Source organism: Theropithecus gelada, chromosome 20 (assembly GCF_003255815.1).
Source record: "Theropithecus gelada isolate Dixy chromosome 20, Tgel_1.0, whole genome shotgun sequence".
Taxonomy (NCBI): domain Eukaryota; kingdom Metazoa; phylum Chordata; class Mammalia; order Primates; family Cercopithecidae; genus Theropithecus; species Theropithecus gelada.
Genome location: NC_037688.1, coordinates 65,400,346 through 65,419,653, shown reverse-complemented (window position 1 = coordinate 65,419,653; position 19,308 = coordinate 65,400,346).

Sequence of the window (19,308 nt, the reverse complement as noted above, 5' to 3'; positions counted from 1 at the left end):
GAATTGTTAGAAAGATAAAGGAAGTCGGTGAAGGTACAATGCTTAACTATATGCTGGGCACGGGCTCACAGTATACTAATTATTACAAGTATGCAAGTTTTCTTGTGGATTTTACATTTTAGTAATGGAAATGGTCCACTAAATGTACATTTATGACCCAGTGTGAAAAGGCCTTGAGATGCCTATTTTATCCAAGGAAGAGTATTTTCCTGGATACTATGGCCATCTGCCCCACTCAGTAGAGAGAGGCAAACTCATGCAGACCCATAGATGATCATTCCATTTTGATTGTGTAGTAGTTATCTGTTGCTGTGTAGCAAATTACCCCAAAATGTAATGGTGTAAAAATACAAACACTATTTCTGTGGGTCTGAAACCTTGGGAGCAGCTTGGCTGGGTGCCTCTGGCTCAAGGTCAGTTAGGCAGTTGCAGTCATCAGTGCCGAAATTTCGCTTGAGGACACAACTTAAGAGGATTCACTTTCAAAGTCACTCGGGTGGATCTGGGCAGGCCACAGGCCTCTGTTCCTGCCACATGGGTCTCTTCCCAGACCTGCCTCATCACATGGAGACTGGCTTCACCTGGAGTGAGTGATCTAAGAGGAAGTAAGACAGGGAATACCGAAGGTCATTACCACAGTCATTTTATGATGTAAACGTTGAAGTGACAGCTCATCAGCTCATCCCTTCTCCCTCTTTTTTTTTTTTTTTTAAGATTGAGATTCACTCTTGTTGCCCAGGTTGGAGTGCAATGGCACGATCTTGACTCACTGCAACATCTGCCTCCTGGGTTCAAGTGATTCTCCTGCCTCATCCTCCCAAGTAGCTGGGATCACAGGCGCTCACCAATACACCCAGCTAATTTTTGTATTTTTAGTAGAGACGGGGTTTCACTATGTCGGCCAGGCTGGTTTCGTACTCCTGACCTCAGGTGATCCACTCGCCTCGGCCTCCCAAAGCGCTGGGATTACAGACATGAGCCACCACACCCGGCCTTCTGCCATATTTCATTTGCAAGAAGTAAGCCAATAAATCCAGCCCACGCTCAAGGGGTAGGGATTCCACGGAGCATGAATGCTGGGATGTAGGAATCCTTGAGGGGCTCTCTTACTGTGTCTATTGTGGTCTGTTGGATCATTTCAGGCACTTTGGAAGAGATCTGGCAAAAAAGCACAGAAAGCAAGGAAGTTAAAAATTCTACTGTCCATTGTTTTTATCACAAGCCACGAAGCTAACACCAAAAAGAGGGAGAGAAGCCAGTCAATCCATTCAAGTGTCTACTCAAATGCCATCTTTTCAAAGAAGCCTCCCTTAGACCACCTTGTTAGTGTTTCCTCTCTTCCCATTGCCCATTATCTGATCTTGTTCTTGTTTTCATTCTTATATGACATAGCATTTATTTACTTGTTTATTATATTTCCCTACCCACTATATTGCAAACTTCACGAAGGCAGGGACCCTGTCCATCTCGAATCTCAGCACACAGCAGATATTTAACAAATGCTTACAGGGCTCTCTATATAAACAAGAGGCACATCTGACGTACAGTCCCTAAAATGTGGTTGGAAAGACCAGGGTAGAAACAGGAAACAGTAAGAAATAAGTATTTGCCATGATTTCTGTCTTTAATTGCAATCTGGTTAGAAGACCGAAGAAGCCAGAGAGATCTCAGTGAAGAAAACAAAGCTGATCAGGGATTCGCAGCGTGTTGTGGATTTGGTAAAGCAGAGAGATGAGCTCTATTTAAGGGAGGAAGAGTGTGAGTAGCAGGTGGATAGGTAAGGAGGGATCAGGTTCAAGCTTAGAAAGCTAAGCAGGGCGCATGCAACAAGCTGAAAGCCAATCCCAATTCCTTGCCAGTAGCCCGGCCGACTGATACACTGAGGCCATGTGTCTCCATGCACCACTCAAACAGCTGAGCAAAAGCATTGATATTGCCAGGCTTTTTCCAAGAGTCTCTAAAAATGTCCCCAAATGAGAAACACTGCATCTCTCACAAAACTAGATATGTGTCCCTTTAGAAGAATTTGCTGCCAACTTGTCTTTCCAGCATGAGTGAACATCTTTGAGGATCACCTAATTCTCTTTACTCCAATGCTGTGCTCACCCAGTAACCTGTTGAGGAGTGATTGACAGCCCAGAGATTTCTACAATGATCCAGCTTGAGCCAAGTGACCATCACTGAACCAGTCCCTTGGGGCCAGGGCAATGGTATTCCCTGATTGGCCAGCCAAGGACATGTGACTGCCCTGTTGCCATGGAGCGAGGTCAGTCACAGACACAACAAAGTGACATGATCTGGAAACTGAAGGAAGATGGTGCTCCCAATTAAAACTGGAATGACTTTGTCCAAAGATGATGAAGGATCCTGGGAAGATAAAAAACAGATGTTCACATAACATCCTGAACCACCTTAAGCAAATCACATCGCGTTTCTATGTACAATTGTCGGTATCACAGTCCCTTAAGAGGAATTTTCACACACTCAGACTGTGTGGAAGAACAGAGATTGTTTAAACTAGATGCCAGGGAGGGAACCTCACGGTGTGTGAACCACCTACCAAACATGCCATAAAGAAAGATAAATAAGCTAAATGTGATGTCTCACACCTGTGATCCCAGCACTTTGGGAGACTGAGGCAGGCAGACCACTTGAGCCTAGGCATTCAAGACCAGCCTGGGCAACATAGTGAGACCCCATCTCTACAAAAAATACAAAAATTAGCCAGGCGTGATGGCATGTGGCTGTAGTCCCAGCTACTCAGGAGGCTGAGGTAGGAGGATCACTTGAGCCTGGGAGGTCAAGGCTGTAACGAGCCATGATTTCACCACTGCACTCCAACCTGGGCAACAGAGGAAGACCCTGTCTCAAAAAACAAGAAAGAAAGAAAAATAGTATATTTACTGTATCTCTCTCAAGCGTGGCTTAGGGATATAGTAGGCACTCAATAGATGTTTGTTATAAATGGCAGAAATCCATGAGAAAGAGGGACCTCTTACAGATTAAAAGAGACTTAGAAGCATTTATGTGCTAAGGTACATAAGTCCTCATTTCTCCTGGATAAATAATTAGAAATGAGATGGCAGGATTATATGTAGGAATATGTATTAGTTTGCTATTGCTGCTGTAACAAATTACCAGAAACTTAATGGCTTAAAACAACAGAAATTTACTATGCTACAGTTGTAAAGGTCAGAACTTTGGAATTCATAGGAAGCACTTTTGGAAGCATAGGCAGACCTGTATTCCTTTTGAAAGCTCTAGGGAAGACTCATTCTCTTGTTTTTTCCAACTTCTAGAAGCCACCTGCATTCCTGGACTCATGGCCCCTTTTCCTTTTCAAAGTCAACAATGTAGCATCTTTACATTTCTTTCTCTGGCCCTCCTGCCATCCTCTTATATGAATATTTATAATTACATTGGACCACACAGATAATCCACATAATCTTCCCATCTCGAAATCTTTAACTGAATCACAACTGCAATGTCCTTTTTTTTTTTTTTTTTTTTTTTTTTTTGAGACAGGGTCTCACTCTGTTGCCCAGGCTAGAGTGCAGTGGCACCATCTCGGCTCACTGCAACCTCTGCCTTCTGGGTTCAAGCGATTCCCTTGCCTCACCCTCCCAAGTAGCTGGGACTACAGGCACATGCCACCATGCCCAGCTAATTTTTGTATTTGTAGTAGAGACGGGGTTTCACCATGTTGGCCAGGCTGGTCTCGAACTCCTGACCTCAAGCAATCTGCCCCCCTCAGCCTTCCCAAGTGCTGGGATTACAGGTGTGAGCCATCATGCCCGGCTCCTTTTACTATGTAATATATTCACAGGTTGCAGGGATTAGCACGTGTGCTTCTTTGGAAGGTGAGACATTATTTTGCCTACCACAGTGTTTAACTCTTTGAGAAACTGTCTAACTGTTCTCCAAAGTAGCTGTATCATTTTACATCCCCACCAGCAGTATGAGAGATCATGTTGCTCCTTATCTTTCCAACATCTGGCATAGTCAGTCTTTTTTTTTTTTTCTTTGAGACAAGGTCTCACTCCATTACCCAGGCTAGAGTGCAGTGGCACAATCTCTGCTCACTGCAGCCTCAACCTCCCGAGCTCAAGTGATCCTCCCACCTCAGCCTCCCAAGTAGCTGGGACTACAGGCATGCACCACCATGCTGGTTTAATTTTGTTTGTTTGTTGTAGAGACAAGGTCTCACTGTGTTGCCCAGGTTCATCTCGAATTCCTGGGCTTAAACAATCCTCCCACCTCAGCCTCCCAAAGCGCTGGGGTTTGAGGCATGAACCACCATGCCCGACACAGCTTTTTCTATTGTAGCGATTTTAATACTGATATCTTATTTCTGGTTTTATTTTGCATTTTCCCGAAGTAAAGATGCTAAGTATATTTTCATGTGCTTATTTGCCATCTGTATATCTTCTTTGTTGAAGTAGCTGTTTAAATCTTTTACCCATTTTTAATTAGGTTGTTCATTTTCTTCTCATTGAGTTTTGAGGGTTCTTTATATACTCTGGATATAAGTCTTTTGTTAGATCTATGCTTTGCAAAATTTTCTTCCAGTCTCAGGCTTATTTTTTTTTCATTCTTCTAACAGCCTTACTTATAATAGCAAAAAACTGGGAATGATCCAAATATTCACCAACAGATGAACAGATAAATTGTGGTATATCCATTCAACAGAATGTTACTCAACCATACAAAGGAATAAGCTATCTACACCCAACAACATGGATTAATCTCAAACTAATTATGATTATAAAAGAAGGTCAGATAAAAATCAGTACCTGCTATACGATTCCATTTATATAAAATTCTAGAAAATATAAACTAATCTAAAATGACAGAAAGCAAATTACTGCTGGCATGGGGCTAGGGGGTAGGTGAAGTGAGGTGGGAAGAGGTGGGAAGGAGGAATTACAAAAGGCTACACAGAAACTTTTGGGGTGATGGAAATGTTCCTTATCTTGATCATGTTGATGGTTTCGTGTTTATAAACATAGGACAAAGCTTATCAAATTGTACACTTTAAATACTGTGTGCCAATTACACTTCAATAAACCTATTATTTAAAAAGAAGACTTAAGAGATTTACTGACTAAATGCAATGCCCAGATCTTATTTTGATCTGGGTTGAAAGAAATTAACAATCAAAGAACGTAAGTCAGGGAAATTTAGACACTGGCTGAATATTAATGATTTTAAGGAATTACTGTTAATTTTAAAATCAGGTCACCTTAAAATGTATTAGTCCTTATCTCTCAGAGATGTGTATGGAAGTATTCACTGATAGAGTAATATGAGATCTGAGATTTCCTTTCAAAGAATCTATTCAGGGTGGTGGGTGGACATGAGACAAGATTGGCCACATGCTGATAATTGTCAGTACTGGGTGATGGGTACCTAGGGGGTCATTACACTATTCTCTCTAACTTTATGTATATCCCCAAACTTCCATCCTATAGAGTTGAAATGTTTAAATTTCTTTACAAAATGTTTGTTGGATGAATGATACAAGAAGGCATATTTTGACTCAATACATGATTGATGCTTTCTAAAAACAGCACCTTTCTGAAAGCAGAATAATCTGCCTTAGGATGCAGTCAGTTGGCTGGAGTTAAAAAAGGAAAGACTCAGATGCCAGAGGACCATTGATGAGGAATGATACACGAACAGTCGATGATCTATGGCCCGTGGGTCAAGTCTAGCCCTCCTCCTGCTAGCTAAGAATGTTTTCTTACATTTTTAAATAGCTGGAAAAAAATTGTTAAGAATATTTTCTGACAGGTAAAAACTATATGTAATTTCATTTCAGGGTTCATAAAGTTTAATTGGAACACAACCACATCCATTCATCTACCGATAGTCTCTGGCTGCTTTCATGTTAGAACAACAGAGTTGAGAAGGCGCCGGCAGACACTGTACGACCCACAGAGACCAAACTATGTACTATCTGGCTCGTTACCGAAAAAGTCTGCTGATTTCTGATATAGGAGATCACCTTGACCCCTGAAGGTGTTTTCCTAAATAGACTCCACTCCAGAGAAAAAAAAAGTGAGTGGAAAAAGCCAGACATGAATGAATCTAGCTTTCAGTTCTGTCTCTCTCAGTAATAGGGACCCCAAGGATGACGGGAAGATGTTACGCTCAATTCATCATGATGAACACATGGTCATTTCTGGGAACAGAGTGAGCTGAGGGTGGGAAGTTGAGTTTACCCTCCAGCCTCAGGATTCAGTATCTCCTTGTGGACGTCGTTAGAGCCAGCAGATATGTTTCAAGAGCAAAGTGCAACTCTTAACCCTCACCTCTGTCTAGACCACTTGTGTGTTTGCTCACTTGTTTATTACCTGTCTCCCCGACTAGAACAGAAACTCCATGTGGACAGGGACTTGGTCTGTCCTGTTCACTACCATCTTGCACGTCTGGAGCAGTGCCTTGCACATAGTAGGTTCTTCATCAATGCAGGCAGAGGGAATAAACCGGCTATGAAGGAAGCCTCATCAAATCAAGAATGAGTGAATGTCATGGCACTGAATCTCAGAGATAAAAATTAATTATTTTTCCTTGCACAAGGAGAACTATATTTACTCCCAATTGAGGCCTCTTCATATATGTCTAAACACAGCACCTAGAAATCATGCAATGTGAGTATTGAGGGAATTTTGCCTACCTAGATTTCTGTGCAAATCAGAAGTTCGGCTCCTGTTCTAGAAGGCAGCCAATGCTCAGAGTTCTGCCGCATAATATACACACACTTCTCTTCGTGACGAAGAGTGATGTGTACTGATTCACTGTGTGACCCTGGGCAAGTGACCTACCCTCTCTGTTCATATCTGTCAAAACGGGGGAGCTTCATGGGGTTCATGTGAAGATCAAATGAGATAGTATATGTGAGATGACTGAGAACAGTGTCTGTCACCAAAACAATCTGAATTTCTCCCCTGTTCTCAGTGATACAATCCTTCTCTACCTTCAGTATAAAAAAAAGCTTTGGGCTCATATCAGTATTATTCACAATAGCTAAAATGTGGAACCAAACAAAGTGCCCATCAACAGACACATGTATAAAAAAATGTGATCTATCCATACAATGGACTATGAATCAGTCATAAAAAGGAATGAAATTATGACACAGGCCACAGCATGTAGAAACCTTGAAAACATTATGCTAAGTGAAAGAAGCCAGATACAAAAGACCACAGATCACACAACTTCATTCATACGAAATATCTAGAATCGGCAAATTCATAGAGACAGAGAAAAGATGGGAGGTTACCAGGGGCTGAGGAGAGGAAAGAATGTGTGGAATGACTGCTTAACTAGTTCAGAGCTTCCGTTTGGGGTGGCAAAAATTTTAAAATTGATGGTGGTGATCAACGGGGTTGCATGACATTGTGAATATACTTAATGCCATTGACTTGTATATTTTTAAATGGTCGAAATGGCAAATTTTATGTTTTATGTGTTTTGCTACAAGAAAAAAAAAGGCTTTGGAGACTGAAGTGCTATGGAAGTATAAAATGCTGATTCAAGGAATTAAAGCCAGAATTCCTGGATTAGAATCCTAATTCTGGCCGGGCGCGGTGGCTCAAGCCTGTAATCCCAGCACTTTGGGAGGCCGAGACGGGCGGATCACGAGGTCAGGAGATCGAGACCATCCTGGCTAACACGGTGAAACCCCGTCTCTACTAAAAAATACAAAAAACTAGCCGGGCGAAGTGGCTGGCGCCTGTGGTCCCAGCTACTCGGGAGGCTGAGGCAGGAGAATGGCGTGAACCCGGGAGGCGGAGCTTGCAGTGAGCTGAGATCCGGCCACCGCACTCCAGCCTGGGCGACAGAGCCAGACTCAGTCTCAAAAAAAAAAAAAAAAGAATCCTAATTCTGCTAACTTTGTAACTTTGGGCAACCTTTGATCATCCTATGTATGCCTCAATTTCCTCATGTGAAAAGGGGGAAGGAAGGAAACACACTTTCATCTCCCACCTGTTGTAAGTATTAAAAGAGTTCATTAATGTAAGCACTTAGAAGCATGCCTGCATATATAGTAAGTGCTCAGTAAATCCTCGCTGGTAGTAATAAGGCCACTACTGATAAGTGATTCTATCCACACATACTCTTAGAACAGGGTTTCTCAACGTCCACACTATTGACATTTGGGGCCAGATAACTCCCTGTTGTGGGGACTGTCCTGTACAATGCAGGACATTTAGCAGCACCCCTGGCCTGTACTCATTAGATGCCAGTAGCACACAATTTCTCCACAAAGTTGTGACAATCAAAAATGTCTCCAGATGTTGCGAAATCTCCCTTGAGAAGCAAAACTGCCCGTGCTTAAAAACCACTGTCTTATTGACACCATATTGCAAAATTGCAAGGGGCCTTAGCTATTACCTGCTTTCATGACTTCCACGTTCTTTTGACCATATTCCATGACTCATTACACATGTAAATAGTGTATGTTACATATTTATCATACATGTCATATGTATCAAAAGTTTACAACACTTACCCTTCCTATGCACTGCAGTGTATCCTGATATTTTCTTTTCTTTGCTTTTTTTTTTTTTTTTTTTTGAGATGGAGTCTTGCTCTGTTGCCCAGGCTGGAGTGCAGTGGTGCAATCTCCGCTCACTGCAACCTCCACCTCCTGGGTTCAAGCGATTCTCCTGCCTCAGTCTCCTGGGTAGCTGGGATTACAGGTACACACCACCACACCTGGCTAATTTTTTTGTTTTTTGGGAGAGACAGGATTTTGCCTGTCTCTAGGATCAGGATTTGGCCAGGTTGGTCTCAATCTCCTGACCTCAGTAAATCCACCCGTCTCACCTCCCAAAGTGCTGGGATTACAGGTATGAGCTACCGTGCCCGGCCTGCATCCTGATATTTTCTATTCCATTGCGTTGCGTTCTCTTTCTTTTCTAAAAACAGGGATACTAGTTATGACCCTTCAAATGGATTTCATGACCCATTTACAGGTCACAACCTACAGGTTGAAAAATACTGATGCGGTCAACTTTATGAAGAAATGTTCAGGCATTTCAGACCAGCGCTCAGCCCCCAGCGCAGCCCAGCCTGCCCATGAACATTTCAGGCTGACCCTCACTGGCTCTCCAGCTTCCAACATGGGCTGGCACTCCAGGAAGCGGAGGGGAAACGGGGATTCCAAACCTCAAAATGGACATAGGTTTGAAATATTGAGGGGAAAAATGTAATTCCAAGGGATGGAATCAGCCCTGAATCCATTCTATATTAAAAAGCAATCTCCCTCTCCCTCTCATTCTGTTTGTTTTCGTTGTTGTTGCCGTTGTTGTTTTTTAAGAGACAGAGTCTCACTCTGTCACCTGTGCTGATGTGCAGCTACAATCTGCAGGATCATAGCTCAGTGTAACTTCGAACTCCTGGGCTCGAGTGATCCTCCTGCCTCAGCCTCCTGAGTAGCTGGGACTACTGGCATGCATTACCCTGTGTGGCTTGACTTTTTATTTTTTGTAAAGATGGAGTCTCCTTATGTTGCCCTGGTTGTTCTCAAACTCCTAGGCTCAAGCGATCCTCCCACCTCAGCCTCCCCAGGTAGCTGGGATTACTGGTGCGCCCCACTATGCCTGGTTAATTTTTAATTTGTAGAGAGAGGGTCTCGCTATGCTGCCCAGACAGATCTCAAACTTCTGGCCTTAGGTGATCCTTCTGCCTCAGCATCCCAAAATGCTGGGATTACAGATTACAGGCTACCACACCTGACCCTCTTTCTGTCTTCATTCATAGCAAGCAGCAGGTTGAAAGGAGCTGTGCCTATTTTCCAGAGGCAGGACCCAGCCCTACCCCCAGGGACCTGCCTTTACTAGCCCCTCAGAAATTTTACACCCAGACACACCACCCAGAGATCAGTCAAATCTGGCCTTGAGTGGGGTTGGGAGTTGTTGGAAGAGGAGCTTTTAGATGCAATCAACCAATCCATTCTTTATGATCTACTATTAAAGAAATGAGAGAGGGCAGCTACAAGGACCGAGGGCAGCTACGAGGACCTTTTCAAAGAGGAGAAATATTTCCTAGTTTAAAATGTAAAAGGCTGAATCATAAAATCCTTTCAAAAAAAAAAACACTCTCTGTATAATGCTTTTTTCACCCCCAAAGTTACTCACCTGAGGATGATGGTGAATAATAACAGCTGACATTTCCTGCATGCTTGCTACAGGCAAGGCTGTGTGCGAAATCCTTTATACGATTATTTCATTGTCATAATCACTTTAGGAGACAGCTGGTATTGTTACCAGCCCCGTTTTGTAGGTGGGGGATACTGAAACTCAGAGAGCCTAAATGATCAGCCTTCAACAGCATGACTTCAGAGTAACAGCACTGAGACTTAAACCCAATAGGGTTGCCAGACGTAGCAAGTAAAAATACAGGATGCCTCTGACATGGGACTTACACTAAAAAATTATCTGTTGTTTCTGTGAAATGCAACTTTAACTGAGCGTATTTTACCGGGCAACCCTAAGCTCAAGTTGTTTGAATCCAGAGTCCTTGTTCTAAGCCAGTTGGCTGGCGGTTCTCAATATGTGGTACCTGGACCATCAGCGTCACCATCACATGAGAAATTGCCACAAATGCAAGTTCTCAAGCTCTACCCTAAACTTTCTGAGTCAGAAACGCTGTGGTTGGGGCCCCACAATCTGGGTTTTTGTGTGTTTTGGTGTTTTTTTTTTTTTTTTTTTAAGATGGACTCTCTCTGTCTCCTAGGCTAGAGTGCAGTGGAGTGACCTTGGCTCACTGCAACCTCCGATTCCTGAGTTCAAGAGATTCTCCTACCTCAGCCTCCCAAGTAGCTGGGATTATATGTGCCCACCACCACGCCCAGCTAATTTTTTGATTTTTAGTAGAGACTGGGTTTCCCCATGTTGGCCAGGCTGATCTCGAACTCCTGATCTCAAGTGATCTGCCTGCCTTGGCCTCCCAAAGTGCTGGAATTACAGGTGTGAGCCACCGTGCCCGGCCCATCTGGTTTTAAGAAACCTCCCAAGTGATTCCAATGCACGCTCAAGTTTGAGCATCACTGCAGAGTGCTCCCCTACCCACCACAGTATTCTAAGGGAAGTAGGGATGCAGGCAAGCTTAAAATTGGGCCCCCAAATCTGAGTCTTAGGGTTTTTCCATGACCTTTTATCTCTTTATCTTCTCTTTCACTCAGTAAAGTCCTGCATACATCAACCCCCAATTCTCCGTAAAACTCCTAACAATATACTTCACTAAAAGCACACCCAAGTGTCTGGCGCTTTCCCATGGACCTTCATTCATTCATCCATCCATCCATCCATCCATCCATCCATCCATCCATCCATCCATTCCTGCAAACACTCAATCATTCTACACAACTTAATTAAGTGCCTATGATGGTTAATTTTATGTGTCAAGTTGATCAGGCTGAGTGGTGCCCAGATAGCTGGTAAAACATTATTTCTGGATGTGTCTGTGACAGTGATTCTGGAAAAGATTAGCATTTGAATCAGTAGACTGAGCAAAGATGATTACTTTCACCAATGTGGGTGGGTAGTATCCAATCTGTTGAGAATAAAAAGACAGAGGAAGAATGAATTTGCTCTCTCTACTTGAGCTGGGGCATCCATCTTCTCCTGTCCTCAGACATAAGCACCCCTCGTTCTTGGGACTTGAGACTCAGACTGGAACCACACCACTGGCTTTCCTGGTTCTTCGGCTTGAAGATGGTGTATCATGGGACTTCTCATCCCTCATAATCAGGTAAGCCAATCCTTACAATACATTTCTTCCTACATTTTCTTATATAAATTCCATTTCTTCTGTTTCTCTGAAGGGGAACAGCTAATACAGTCTCAATGGGGCAGGCACTGTGCTGAGTCCTAAGCACAGTTTACTTTGTATAAAAGCAGCTTATTTAAACGTATCTATTTCCTGCACCAAATTAAGATCCCCTGGGAGGATGGGGAAGAGGAGTCTTTAATGTCTTGAGTCCCTAGTTCTTAGCCAAGGCAAGCTTAAAATTGGGCCCCCAAACCAAGGATCATAAAATGTGTGACAGGATTGAATGGGAAAAAATTGAAAAGAATTCTCACACATCTCGTTTTTAATTCAAAGTCCTTCGGGTCTGAGAATGCTGCCTGTCCTTCCTCTTCCCCCAAGGAAAAACATAAAAACGGTCTCATTAATTCTCCTGGACATGTTTGCCAACTCAGTTGTCCCTCAGCCCTGATGCTAAGTGGGTTTCTCTGTTTGTAGTTAAGCAGGGAAGAGGGTTATTCAGGTTTCATGCCAAGAGTTCATCAGTTTTTCTTCCTGTCACTCAAAACAACCATCTTCGCTTGCCCACTGAATAAGGATAGAGAACTGGGATAGTGAAGAGATGTAATTGAAGATGGGATTTTTACAGCTACAAGACACACACACACATGCGCGCGCGCGCACACACACACACACACACACACACACACACGTTGTTAGTCTTACAATTTGTCAAGGGCCAATCACAAGCCTTTGGTCAAGAAAAAGATTCTAGGAAATGATGTCAAAATCCCTCTTATAAAGAAAACACATCTGTCAGGGCCCAGGGCTGTCAGACAAATTGGCAACGCAGAGAATGGAAGTTACCACCAACCAGGGTTGGAGCCAATGCTGTTGTTGAATAGGCTGGGGGGACAGGCATGAGGAGTGAGTACACTGTGAACATGGCCTCTAGCCTGGAGCACTCTTCACACACCCCACTTTGCAGAACTCAGTTTAAATGTCACTCCTCCCAACCAGGTCAGATCCTCAGCCTTAGCCCTCACACACTGCCACCCTCAGAATGAAGTCTTAGTTGCACCGGGAATTGGTGCAGGCGTCTCCACTGGAATGTAAGTGCCATTAGGACAGAGAGCTTGTCCTACCTATTTGCTCATTGCTGCCTTCTGTGTTTCTAGTGCAGTGTGTGGCCCAGTAGATGCTTAATAATTATTTGTTGTAAATGACAATGGAATGAATCCCGGCCCCACACCTGCTAGAATTGTGACTTTGGCCAAATGACTCAATGTCTCTTTAACCCTCAGTTTCCTTATCAACACAATAGGGATAAAAACAGTACCTGCCTCTTATTAGGGTTGTTGTCTATTAGAATGAGATATGTGTGTAAAAGATAAACACAGGCCAGGCGCAGTGGCTCACACCTGTAATCCCAGCACTTTGGGAGGCCGAGGTGGGTGGATCACCTGAGGTCAGGAGTTCGAGACTGGCCTGGCCAACACAGCGAAAACCCATCTCTACTAAAAATACAAAAATTAGCTGGGTGTGGTGGCGTGCACCTGTAGTCCCAGTTACTTGGGAGGCTAAGGCAGGAGAATCACTTAAACTTGGGAGGCGGAAGTTGCAGTGAGCCAAGATTGCGCCACTGCACTCTAGCCTGGGTGATAGAATGAGACTCCATCTCAAAAAGAAAAAAAAAAAAAAAGATAAACACAGTGGCTTGGCACACAATAGACATTTGATAACAGTCAGTTGCTGTGACTATTAGCTGTATCTCTCACCCAGTGGGAAAAAGCAAGGTTACATAAAGGATGGTGGTCGGACACCGTGGCTCACGCCTGTAATCCCAGCACTTTGGGAGGCTGTAAGTGGGCGGACCACCTGAGGTCAGGAGTTCAAGACCAGACTGGTCAACATAGTGAAACACCATCTCTACTAAAAATACCAAAGAGAAAAAAGTAGCCAGGTATGTTGGCACGTGTCTGTAGTTTCAGCTACATGCCTCCCAGGAGGCGGAGGCATGAGAATCACTTGAACGCGGGAGGCGGAGGCTGCAGTGAGCTGAAATTGTGCCACTGCACTCCAGCCTGGAAGACAGAGGGAGACCTTGTCTCAATCAATCAATGAATGAATCAGTGGTTACCAGAGGCTGGGAAGGGTTATGTGTGGGGGTATGGTTAATGGGTCCCCCCCAAAAAAAGAATGAATAAAACCTACTATTTGATAGCATAACAGGGTGACTATAGACAATAATAACTTAATTGTACCTTTAAAAATAACTAGAAGAGTATAATTGGATTGTTTGTAACATGAAGGATCAATGCTTGAAGGGACGGATACCCCATTCTCCACCATGTGATTTTCACACATTGCATGCTTGTATCAAAACCTCTTGTGTACTCCATAAATATATACACCTATGCACCCACCAAATATAAAAATAATTTTTATAATGAAAAATAAGAATAAAAAGAAATTCCACGACAGAGAAAAAGCCAGGTTATACAGCAACTAGAACATCACCTGGGACATAGTGAGTGCTCAATAAACCTGCGTTAAATACACGTAGTACATTTTACATGCCTCCTTTCCGCTAATCCTAATAGTTGATGCTAAGTCATCAATCATCTTTTCTTCCCACTTCATAGAAGAAGCAGAGGCTCAGGGAGACTGAAACTTGCTCAAATCACCCAGGGATTTGAGAAGTGGCAGATCCAGAATTTGAGCCCATTTGTTTAAGCGTGGTGACACTAGACTGCCAACCCAAGCTCTCTGTCCTCTCTAAGCCTTGGTTTGCTTATCTGAAAACTAAAATAAAATAAACAAACACAACGAGAACCTTGGCCTTGTGGGTCTCAGAGACACCCCACAGAGCCACCATTCCCTGAGAACAGTGGGTGAAATTCTTCCAAATCCATTTGCCTTGAGCACACGCAGTTGGGAGAACTGTTTACATTTTAAGTGTTCATTTTCACGGCATGATAATGTAGCCGGGCTCCATGAGGATTCCTCTCATGCCTTAAGACCAAATCAAGGCCAATGGGCTGAAAGAAGAGAGAGAAAAGAAAGTCTGATGGGCTCTATCTTTATTTTTAGGTGCAGCCATCTCTTGATTGAGACAAACAACCAGCCTCCCAGCCTGTTTCCTGGAGCAGCTTAACATCTCTTGGGGCTTTAATTTCCCACCACCTTGTTCCTAAGTACTCGACTTTTCCTTCACAAATGTTAGGTCTGTTCTTTGCACCTGTCAGCAGGCGTGATGCTCTCCTGATTCCCCGAGGTCTCTCTGCTTCATTACTCTTCTTTTCTCTGTTGCATCCCCCCAAACCAGTGCAAACTTGAAACGTAAATGTTTCCTATCCCAGAATGTAATTAAATCTGTTTAGCCTATATTTTGAAACAACACACATTTGGGGATGTGAGCATGGTAACCAGCTTAATGAGTCCTAGAGTTTGTATGTCTATTTCTATTTGTGACTGACATTCCCATCCCGCTATCAAAATTAGTAGCCATCAGTCAAGCAGAAAGTTAGAAAGTTATTGTCAGTGAGCGTCAAACAAACCCCAACTCCAGGTGGGATTGAGGTTTTTCAATAATGAATGTCTGAGCAATTTAACTAATCGCTATATTCAGCCTTGCTGAGCTTTTTCTCCCCCTCATACATAAGCAAACAGAAATCTGGAAAGTTATGAGTCTGGTGCAAGCAAATTAATCTTTAGCTAGAAATTTAACCTGAGAAGAAATCCTATTTCTTTTAAACTATATGCTTGTTTCTATTTATTTCAACCTGTGTCATGTACAGTTCTATGCCAGGAATTTAGACTGAAGCTGAAGTTGAAAAGAAAGCAGTTAAGGAAAAGAAAGAAACCCCCCATTTATCCTATTTGGCAATTTCTAAAATTATCACCCTTATTCTACTGTCCTAGAAAGTGCTTTTCTCACATTATAATATACCTGTTGGCCTCTGTCCATTTTACCACGTATATCTGCAGCAGACAAAAAGGTAAAGTTTCCCCTTAGATTGGAGAAAGCTATCATTTGGGGAATGCAGTGATTGAAGTTTGAATATTATAAAATGTTCAACCCAGCATGCACTGGGGCAGGTATTCTCATGGACAATGACAGGTTTTTGCTTATAATTTTACAAATACATCAGCCCTTTCCCTACAAGATTATGAATAGAAAGAAGTTCAAATGAATTGTCCAATAAGGCTGGGAAAACCAGCAGAAAAATATTCTCAGAATTATATGTGAAAAGGAGTATAATATAACAGAAGAACTGGCCCATGATCAGAATTCAAGACTTAATGTTTCTTAAAATATAAGAGAAGCACATGGATTGGGATGTATCACAGTGCAGAGATTTCAAACATGAGCTTTGGCACCAGGCAAACCTGAGCTGAGTCCAGACTCTGCCTTTTACTGGTTTTGTTGGAGCAAATTTCTTAACGTTTTTTGGCCCTTAGTTTTCACATCTGGGAAATGGGCGTAATCACTGTCGCTAACTAATAGAATTATTCAGATAATTTAATGAGATAATGCATGTAAAGTGCTTCACCCAGGACCCAGCCCATAGAGCACTCCAATACATGTCACTATTATCAATATTAATGTACAGGATAGTTCCACATGTCATTGTTGTCATGATTGTTTTGACTATATTTATTACTCTTAATGATATAGGTTGGTCTCTGGGATAAGGATTAAGAAGCCTCATAGCTTTATTAGAATATTGCCAAGACAGTCACTGCAGCAGGGCTATGAGAAAAAGCCTTTTGTTCTTTATTTTTAATATACAGACTCAGCCAAGAAGAAAAAGCCTTCTTTCCTCTCCCCCCCCCGCCACAGAATAATAAACATAATTCTGTGAAATAGATATGAGATTGCAGAGGACTTTGAAAGGTATTTGTTCAACAGTAATTTTTAAATGACATATTGTTATTACAAAAATAATGGATTTTCCTCGTCTCCAAAAATTTAAAGAATGCTAAATGGTGTGCTCCACTCAGATCCCCTAAAATCCCTTTACATTTCTTCACATCTCTTCCTCAACAGTGGTAAGCTTTTGCTCCCAGTGGCCTGCACCTGTGACTTTGCCTAGGCGGCCTGCCTTCAGGCTACTGGAGCAGCTGCATTCAGCTTGTCTGGGAGTTTATGTCCCCAACCCCAGGGTGGCCTTTAACCAATGACTGCTGAGTGAAGGAGTTTGAAAGCCCAGCTTCCTTGCCTTGGGTTAGAATAAACCTAAGGTGTAATTTACACTTAGAGTTTCTCTGTGGGATCAAGCTGAAGTTATCCTCTATGGCAGAGGTCCCCACCCTTTTGGCACCAGGGACCACGTTTGTGGAAGACAATTTTTCCACGGATGGTGGGGACATAGTTTTGGGATGATTCAAGTGCATTACATTTACTGTGCACTTTATTTCTATTATTATTACATTGTCATATATGATGAAATAATTGTACAACTCACCATAATGTAGAATCAGTGGGAGCCCTGAGCTTGTTCATCCTTCACTAGAAAGTCCCATCTGGAGGTGATAGGAGGCAGTGACAGATCATCAGGCATTAGATTCTCATAAGGAGCTTGCAGCCTAGATCCCTCACATGTGCAGTTCACAGTAGATTTTTTGCTCCTATGATAATCTAAAGCTCCACTGATCCGACAGGAGGTGGAGTCCAAGCAGCAATGTGAGGAATGGGAAGTGGCTGTGAATACAGATGAAGCTTTACTCGTTGACCCGCCACTCATCTCCTGTTGTGCAGCCCAGCTCCTAACAGGCCATGGACAGGTACTGGTCCCATAGACCAGCTGGGGACCCCTGCTCTATGGGACTTGGCCTAAAATTGCATGCTGGCTTTGCTTCCTATCCTTTTCTGTCCTGTTTCTTACCTGTTTCTCCGGGAAGCACTCCCTTAATAACTCTGTTGTGGCCAGGTGTGGTGGCTCATGCCTGTAATCCCAGCACTTTGGGAGGCCAAAGCACGTGGATCACAAGGTCAGGAGATCAAGACCATCCTGGCCAACATGGTGAAATCGTGTCTCTACTAAAATTACAAAAAAATTAGCCAGGTGTGGTGGGGAGCGCCTGTAATCCCAGCTACTCAGAAGGCTGAGGCAGGAGAATCGCTTGAACCCAGGAGGCGGAGGTTGCAGTGAGCCGAGATCGCACCACTGCACTCCAGCCTGGCAACAGAGCAAGACTCCATCTCAAAAAATTAATTAATTAATTAAATAATTAAATAATAAATCTGTTGCACATGAATCCTTCTCTTAGGACCTGCTTTTGGAAAGCCAGACCTAATATAACTACTATTAGTAATAGCATCTACCCTTCCAGAGTGTGTGTGTGTATGTGTGTGTGTGTGTTTGGATATTTTATGATCTCCAAATCTGACAATTGTGAAATTGTATAGTACATATAATGGCGTTTTTTGTTTTTTTTGTTTTTTTTTTTAATTTAAACACTTATCTTTTCATGTCTACAAATAGGCTTCAACATGTATTTCTAAGAGCCACCTGGTATCCCATTGTAGGGTTGCACCATAATTTAGCCAGTGCCACTCAAACTTTTTTTGTTGTTCATTGCTATGGTAACAGTGTGGGTTGAACATCTTTGCCGGAAAATTTCTGTGTAAGTCCATTTGATATTACTCTACCTGAAAACATAATTCCTGGGTCAAACTGTAACCCATATCCAAGGGTTGTGATTCTTATTCCCAAATGCCCTCCAAAAAGGTTGGACCAATTCATACCCTTGCCAGCACTATCCTTGGTCTCCATCCCTACCCTTCCTCCATTTGTAATATTAAAGATTGGTGGGCATGAGCTCTGAGGAGGTCTGGAGCTTGGATGATGAACCTTGATCTTCAAAATAGCTTGAGTGCTATTTCCTCTGCATTAACCAATCTAAGACTCACCCACATTTTAATTTTCATCTCATGTGAATTAAACCGACTTTTCTTGGAAGAAAAGTTTCTTCCTGATTGCAAAACCTACTGCAAAGCTACAGTAATCAAAACAGAGTAGTGCTGGCATAAGGACGGACATCTACACCAAAGGAATACAATAAGGACCCTAGAAATAAACTCTTACATATTTTAGATTTTTAGTAGGGGAAAAGGGTAATCTTTTCAGTAAATGGTGCTGGTAAAACTAGATATTCACATACAAAAAAATAAAGTTGGCCCCTTTATACTATTTACAAAATTTAGCTCAAAATGGATCAAAGACTTAAATATAAGAGCTAACACTATAAACCTCTTAGAAGAAAACATATAGGAAAATTTTTATGACATTGGATTTGGCAATAATGTCTGAAATACGATAGCAAAAGCACAGGCAACAAAGAAAAAAATACATTGATTGGACTTCATCAAATTACAATTTTTTTTGGATCGAAGGACATTATCAAAAGAGTGAAAAGACAACTCACTAAATGAGAGGAAACATTTGCTAATCATATTCCTGATAAGAATTAATATTCAGAATATGTAAAGAACTCCTATAACTCAACAACAACAAAAAACAAACAGCACAGTTGAAAAAT